Consider the following 7,338-nt stretch of genomic DNA (forward strand, 5'->3'; position numbering starts at 1 on the left):
TGTGCTCGCGGGCGGGGCGCCCGGCAGCCGGCGGCGGCCAATCGGGGCGGTCGTCCGGGGAGGGGCGGGGCTTGCCGGCTCGGGCTCCGCGAGTCCTCCTTTTTGCACACACACGAATACAAAGAGCCATACGACCTTCGGGTATCCTTTTTCCATTTTTTCCCCCTCCTTAATCTTGTGTGTGTTTTCAAATTTTTTAAAAGTAGAGATCTGTGGCAGTGCTGGGGTGAGGAAACTGTTGCTAAGGGGAATTTTCTCTTTTCCCCATTTCTTTTCCTGTCTCTCTTCCTCTTTCTTTTTCCTGATCAAGGTTTTAAATATACCAAGAAGTTGAGACGCGGGATGGCCGTGTACAACTGTTTCCAGTCAAATTTATAGTTTTTTTTTTTTTTTCTCCTTTTTGCTATCACATTTAAGAACTGGTAAATTTTTGTGGTTGAGAGATTTAAAAATTTAGCCGCTTGGGAAGTATAGATTTCTTTAAAAAAAAAAAAAAAAAAAGGGCTGAAGGGATAATGTAAATTCCTGCCACGGGCAGCATCACAGGAAGCAGGAAGATTTGAGGCTCCCTCAGAAAGCCCTTTGGCGTGCGTTTTACACACCCTTGCCCAGAGCCAAGACCAAGGGGCTTGGGTGCGGCAATTGCCCAGGGTCAGTAGATTTAAAATATTGGGATAAATGGGACACTTTATTTCCCCGGGGAAAGGAGTGTGTCTTGCACACACATTTTCATGAGGACCTTTCTGTGTGTGTGTATGTGTGTGTGTGTATTTCTTAAATTATTTCAAAAAATATTTATCTTGGGGTTTATTTGTGTATTATATGTGCAATATGTGTATATGTGCCATATCAGATTTTATTTTCAAAAGTGATTGCCTTTGGTTCTATGTGTGCAAAATAGACCTTAGAATGTGAACTTTTTCTGTTGTGCTCCCGGATGTGACCAAAACAAGATTTCATGTGCAAAGTGAAGAGGAAATCCTAAATTTAAGCCTAGTTGCTTTCATTCTATTTGCATTTACAGTATTTTTCTGCTCCTCTTTTAAAGGATCAGATTAGTGAATAATTAAATAATTGCCAGGGAGTGTATAGTCTATGTTGCAAATGAGGATAGGCAATTTATTGAATCTGGTTCATAGCCGCCTTTAGTGACTGTTTTGCCTAAGTGGTTTTGCTTTTTATTGTCTTACGTTCTTAAATGTACAGCTGTGTATATTTTGGCCTTTATGTGTGGTTTGGTTGGTGTGGTCCGAAGGGAAGTTTTCTTGGCTTTTTGACAAAATGGTCGTTTATTCGTTGGGATTCGTTTGAAAAGCTCCACAGCTGGTAAAGTATCAGGAAAAATTAAGTCAAGTCCATTCCTAGAAACTGTTCACAGTGGTATTGATGGGGGCCACGGGGAGGCAGAGGCAAATAATAGGGATAAAAAATGCGTTTTGTTATCATGTTGCATTTTTGGAATGAAAATCCTCCCTCGGTCTAAGCCTCAGTGAAAAGCGAATTAGAGGCCAACCGGCTCAAAGAGAGCCTCCCGCTGGAGAAGGCCTACTGTCACTTCCTGTGCTTATAGGACCACTGTCACCTCATTAGCAGTCCTACAGACAATATCCATCTTCCAATCTGTATCTGCAGACTGGAATGAAAGCACAGAAGTATGTGGGGTGAGAAGGGAGAAACAGGAGTATTGCAAGTGTAACAGCAACCAAGTGATTAAATAAGGATCAAACTTATTACAGAACCTCTGTAGGATGATACTCATATATTCCCACCCCTCAGCTGTGTCCTACTTCATTTCAAGCAGTATTTAGGACATCTAAGTAACAACTGCAATAAAATTATGTGTACAAGGTCTTGAATTCACTATAAGGAAAGTGAACCTCTCCGGGTTTCTGTCTTGTACTAAGTATATTTGCATCTCCTAAGAATTAAGAGTCAGATCGGCGCTTAATAAATGCTGGCTCCAGAGTGGATCATTCCACAAGCTTAGACCTGCGTTGCTTTCCAAACCTACTCAGATGCTATTGACTGTTGTTACCTCCGCAGTGCTGGGCATTTTCATGGGTTTTGGCTCTGACTCGGCCTTCCTACAGGTTCAAATGTACACTGAGCTGCACTTCCTAAGCTACTCGGTTTCCACATCTCGGGACCTAGGCTTATCTGCAAGGTCCTGCTTTGAATGTTTTTGTAAGAAAGAGAATTCCTCGTGCGTTGGCTTGGCTTTCTTAGCAAAGAAAAGCAAATCTGAGCTCAGTGATTTTTTTTTTTTTTTTTTTGGGTGGGAATCCGAGGGTCCCTTAGAGATGAAAACTTTGAACTAAGAGGAACTGCTTTTGCAAGCGTTACCTGAAACCAAGGCCGGCAGGAACTAAAAATCAGCCACCACCAGATTGTATGAAACCGATCTGAGGTCACCGTATTTGTCATCGTGTACACATAGCTTTGTGAACAGCAGAGAACGAAAGCAAGTAAACAAAAAACAAACCAAAGATGGCGTCTAACGGCCTTGAAAAAGCCTTGTAGTCGTGTCCCTCCCTGAAGAGGCCCCTCCCCTCCTTGTCTCGTTGAGTGACTGGTTGTATTCGCCAATAGCAACCCAGCTCCTGCACACCCCTATGGCCCAAGCGCCAATCATCGCGAGCCAGGAGGCCAGCGGGGCGGTGCTTTCCCGCGCGCGCGCGCGCGCGCGCGCAGGCTGAGTACACGAGCCGGCGCAGCTCCCTCTGCCGCCGTCCGGTCCTCGTTGAGTCAGGGCGCGGTGGCGCGGCGCACACGCGGTGGGTCTCCCGCCGGGCTGCCTGTCTGGGGCCCCGCGTCGGTTCCCGCGACGAGCGTCTGCTCTAGTCCCCGACCTGGGCTGTCGTGGCCACATAGTGTACCCACGTTGATCCAGCAAGGTCCTCGGCCGCTGGGCTCTCCGCCACCCGCCGGGGACCACCCCCTTCCCCGGCCCCAGGCTCCCGTCGCAGCGCTCCCTGCCCGTAGCCGGATCGCACTGCTTGTCGGGAGTGGTTCTGCCGTCCCTGGTGCCCTCCTTGTCATCTTCGACCAATATTTAATCAGCTAACATTTACCGAGGGCTTGCTGGGCGCGTGGCGGGGCTCTAGGAGCTAACTTCCCGTTTTTCAGTTTCTCCAGAGATGCGGCAAGAGCACTTTTGTATCACGCACATTTGTATGAACACCTGAAAGCGGAAATTCGGGGCTCACCAAGTTGCACTTTAGCAAATGTAAATCAAAAGGACCGTGCCTGCTCTGGGTTAAAAACTCCTGTCCCGCTCTACAACTAAACTTGTGACTTGGGGGATTACAGGGAATCTTACTGCTTAAAACCCTCCTACCTTCTGGGTCTAATTCTATTTTGTACAGCTAATAAGGAGGTCTTTAGGATTGTTTTGCAGCTCATTAGATGGGGCAGTCTTAAAATGTTGGAGCCGGGCATGGTGGCTCAGGCCTGTAATTCCAGCACTCGGGAGGCTGAGGCAGGAGGATCGTTGCGAGTTCGAGACCAACCTGGGCTACAAAGTGAGCTCAAGGCCAGCCTGAACTGCATAGCGAAACCCTGTCTCAAAAAAAAAAAAAGAAAAGATGAGATGTAGGGAAATAGTATTTTATGGAACCTGATTACCTCCTCACATGTGATAGGACCTCATTTCTGATAGAAAAATAGGTTTTGAGGAGCTGGGGATTTAGCTCAGCGGCACAGTGCCTGCCTGGCAAGCTCAAGGTCGTGAGTTCGATTCCTGGTACCGGAAAAAGAAAAGAAAAGAAAAATAGGTTTTGAGAGGACCTTCAAACAGGTGAGCCATTTCCAACCTTGAAGTGGAGGAGCAGAGCTGACCAGCAGGGAGGAGCTTTTATTCTTGAGAGGATCTTTAAGTGACCATTTTCCTTTTTTATTTCTTAAAATGAAGATTATGATACGAATGGCCAGGCTTTCAGTAACCACGTTGAAGGAAGTCCATTTCTAGCCTGACCCTGAGCCCGCTGAAGGCCCGTTATGAGAGCATATATCATCTGAGGGGCACCGTATTGCGCACATTTATTAAGCAGTGAGAAAACTTATTTTTCATAGTTTGGAGGTGAACTCAGTCAAGCAGAAAATTCAAACCCAGAAAGGGGAGAAAGCAAGCAACGGAACTGCCAAGAGCGTGATATATTCAGTCCTAACAAAGCTACGCGGCGCTCAGGAGAGGGGCGGTAAAGATCACGAACAGCCTCACTCTGAACTGTCTAAAGGAGATGAGTTTTCTTTTTTTTAAATCTAAATATTTATGAAAAATATCAAAATTATCGAGAAGTACATTTTCTAGGCTCATTTCACATGTATGAAAATTAGACCGGTGCTGAAATGAACCCCAGATATATTTTATGCAAATTTCAGTTTAACATCTGTCAGACTGAAGATCTTTTTCTTGGTACCTGATTAGAAAAGTTGTTAGCTTTTTCCTTAAAGTTTATTTTTGGAACTTGAATTGTCATTCATTTATTTATTTATTTTGAATTTTTACCTCCAGAAAAATCTTCCTACAGAGAGATTCTTTTAGAGGCTGTATTCTTGGAAGGCAGCTATGTTCACCACTATACCACCAATGCACATGAGGCTGTATGCTTGGAGTCCTGGGAATTGGCCTCCTCCATGCTAGGCAGGTGCTGTACCACAGAACCCCGCCCCCATGAAAGTTGACAGCATTTTTGTTTTTGTTTTTGTTTTGTTGTCTTTTTGAGACAAGGTCTTGCTATGCAGTTCAGGCTGGCCTTGAGCTAACTTTTTAACCCAGGCTGGCCTCGAACTCGAAACGATCCTCCTGCCTCAGCCTCCCGAATGCTGGGATTACAGGCGTGTGCCACCATGTGTGGCTGAAAGGTGATAGCATTTTACAAAATACATGTATATTATTCTATAGTAGCCATCTTTGTTTATTTTATATTTTTCTTTCTTGAACAAAAATATGAACTCTTGGTTTATAAAATAAATTATTAGGGTGGCAGTGTAATCCAGTGGTAGATTGTCCTGAGGCCCTGAGATTGATCATCAGCACCAAAAAAAAAAAAAAAAAAAAGAGCTGGGTGTGATGGTGAGCACCCATCATCCTAGCTACTGGGGAGGCTGAGGCAGGAAGATCCTTTAAGCCCAGTTGCTAGAGGCCAGGCAGGGCAACACAATGAGATCTTATATCCAAAAGATTAAATAATCTTTATAAATAAAGATCTTATATCTAGGAATCTGAAATTGCAAACGACAGTGTTAATATTTAATAATTACGATATAGACATTGCCATGATAATATACTGGTGTTAACCCTGCTTTGCCAAGCATTCTTTGGATTGCTTCCGGATTAGCGAATTAAACAGTTACATGTTTTGAGGATGGGGATGTAGCTCAGTGGTAGGCGGTTGTCTAGCGTACATCAGGCTCTGGGTCTGATCCGTAGCTCTGGCAAGGATCAAAGGTTTTGAAAATGGAATCAAGGATGCGTATGCAGTAATGCTGGGAGGGTTACGTGGGCTGTGCTAGGAAAAAAAATTACATTAGGCTTAAGGTGTTAGAAAAGAAGAATTTAAGCAGACTGAGGTGTCCCACACCTGTAATCAGCTACTTGGGAGCATGAGGCTGGAAGAGCAAAAGTTCCAGACCACCTGCGCAACTTGGCAAGCCCCTGTAAGGGCTGCGTGCAGCTCAGTGGGAGCCCCTGAGAGGCCTTGGGTTTGGTTACCAGGAGAGAGACAGAGACAGAGTCGGGGGTGGGGGGAGAATTCTAACAAAAATAATACAATAACATTTGTAATACAGTTCCATTAATAATCGGAATTACTCATACTGAGAAAAATCGGTCTCCAAAATAAAAACTTATTTTCCTCTCTAGCCCAATAAATCTGGTGATGATCACAGTAAAATAAAATGGAATTCCATAATTTCCATCTTTCTGATCACCCCACTGTCCCCGTCAGAGCCACTCTGACTTTTTTTTTTTTTTGCGGTACCAGGGATCGAACTCACAACCTTGCACCTGCCAGGCAGGCACTTATGCCACTGAGCTATATCCCCAGCCCTACTCGTACATCTTCTCTACTCTGGCTGCCACAGCGCGGCTTTTTGCCCCGCTGCCTGCCGTTCCTCCGCGAGCTTCTCTCTCAATGCAGCGTTCGTTCCTGGTCTGGTCAGGGGCTGCGCTCCGCCTGTGTCCCGGACACCGAGGCTTGGCGAGCTCGTCTCACCTGGCAGCAGCGGTCCTTGTGCTGAGCGCTTCAGTGCGCGCTCCAGCTCCGACCTTCCTCTTGTGTCTCAGTCCTGCTCAGTTGGGTTTTTTTGTTTTGGTTTGTTTTTTTTGTTTGTTTGTTTTTCTGGTATCGGGAATCGAACTCACGACCTCGTGCTTGCCAGGCAGGCACTATGCTGCAGAGCTAAATCCCCAGCCCCTGCTCAGTTGTTTTTAAGCCATTGTACTTACGGATGTTGCTGTCAGTGGAATTTAGCATGTTTAAATAAGCGTACCTTTTCCAGGTACTGGGCCTCTCCTCGCAACTGGCCCGTTTCTGTTATTTTGTCGGTGGTACCACCCTGTGTGTGACCCTCATATATATATACATGTCTATATATATAGTTCTTTTTTTGCAATACAAGGGATTGAACCCAGGGCCTCATAGGCGTGCACCACCACACCCAGCACCCCAGCCCTTTTTTATTTTATCTTCTTTGGAGGTTTGTTTGTTGGTTTGGGGTTTGGTTTTGGTTTTTTGAGACAGGTCTTGCCATGTAGTTTAGGTTGGCCCTGAACTCATTTATGTAGCCCAGGCTGGCATCAAACTCAGGGTGCTTCTCCTGCCTCGGCCTTCTGAGTGCTGAGATTACAGGCATGCATCCAGTTTATTTTTTGTTTTTGAAACACGACCTTACGAAGTCCCTAAATTGCTCAGGCTGAGCTCAGACTTGGGATCCTCCTGCCTCAGCCTTCCAGAGTGCTGGGATTTTGTGTGCCATCCTGCCCAGCTTTATAATTTTGAAATTGTCATTAATGAATATCTCTGTCCCCCATATTTATTAACTAAAGAAATATCCATACTTCTTCCAGGATGCCAGAAATTCATCTCCACAGCCCCCTTCTCATCAACTCATTCCTAGGTCACTTAGGTGGCCTCCTAATGTTTAACTGTTCCACTTAAGGTATCTAAGGCAAGGGTTGGCAAACTACAACCCACAGTCTGATCCAGCCTTCCACCTGTTTTTATTTTTATTTTTTATTTTTTATTTTTTTGGTTTTTCTCCGGTACCGGGAACCGAACTCACGACCTTGCGCTTGCCAGGCAGATGCTTTGCCGCTGAGCTAAATCCCCAGCCCCT

The 7,338-nt window shown here is 45.4% G+C and overlaps 1 protein-coding gene across 2 annotated transcripts in view; it reads left to right on the forward strand.

The window, feature by feature from the left end:
* The first annotated feature begins 79 nt into the window (after positions 1 to 79).
* Positions 80 to 7,338, forward strand: part of LOC102026405 (chromosome unknown open reading frame, human C14orf93) — a 24,683-nt gene continuing 17,424 nt past the window's right edge. The window contains exon 1 of one of the 2 annotated variants that reach the window (XM_005377097.1): positions 80 to 141. The gene's annotated coding sequence lies outside the window, so the exon portion shown is untranslated. Of the gene's footprint in view, positions 142 to 2,735; positions 2,775 to 7,338 lie in introns of those variants that run through there. The other variant, XM_005377098.2, reaches the window with a different exon arrangement.

The sequence above is a fragment of the Chinchilla lanigera genome, unplaced genomic scaffold (assembly GCF_000276665.1).
Source record: "Chinchilla lanigera isolate Chin_1 unplaced genomic scaffold, ChiLan1.0 scaffold00008, whole genome shotgun sequence".
NCBI classification, from domain to species: domain Eukaryota; kingdom Metazoa; phylum Chordata; class Mammalia; order Rodentia; family Chinchillidae; genus Chinchilla; species Chinchilla lanigera.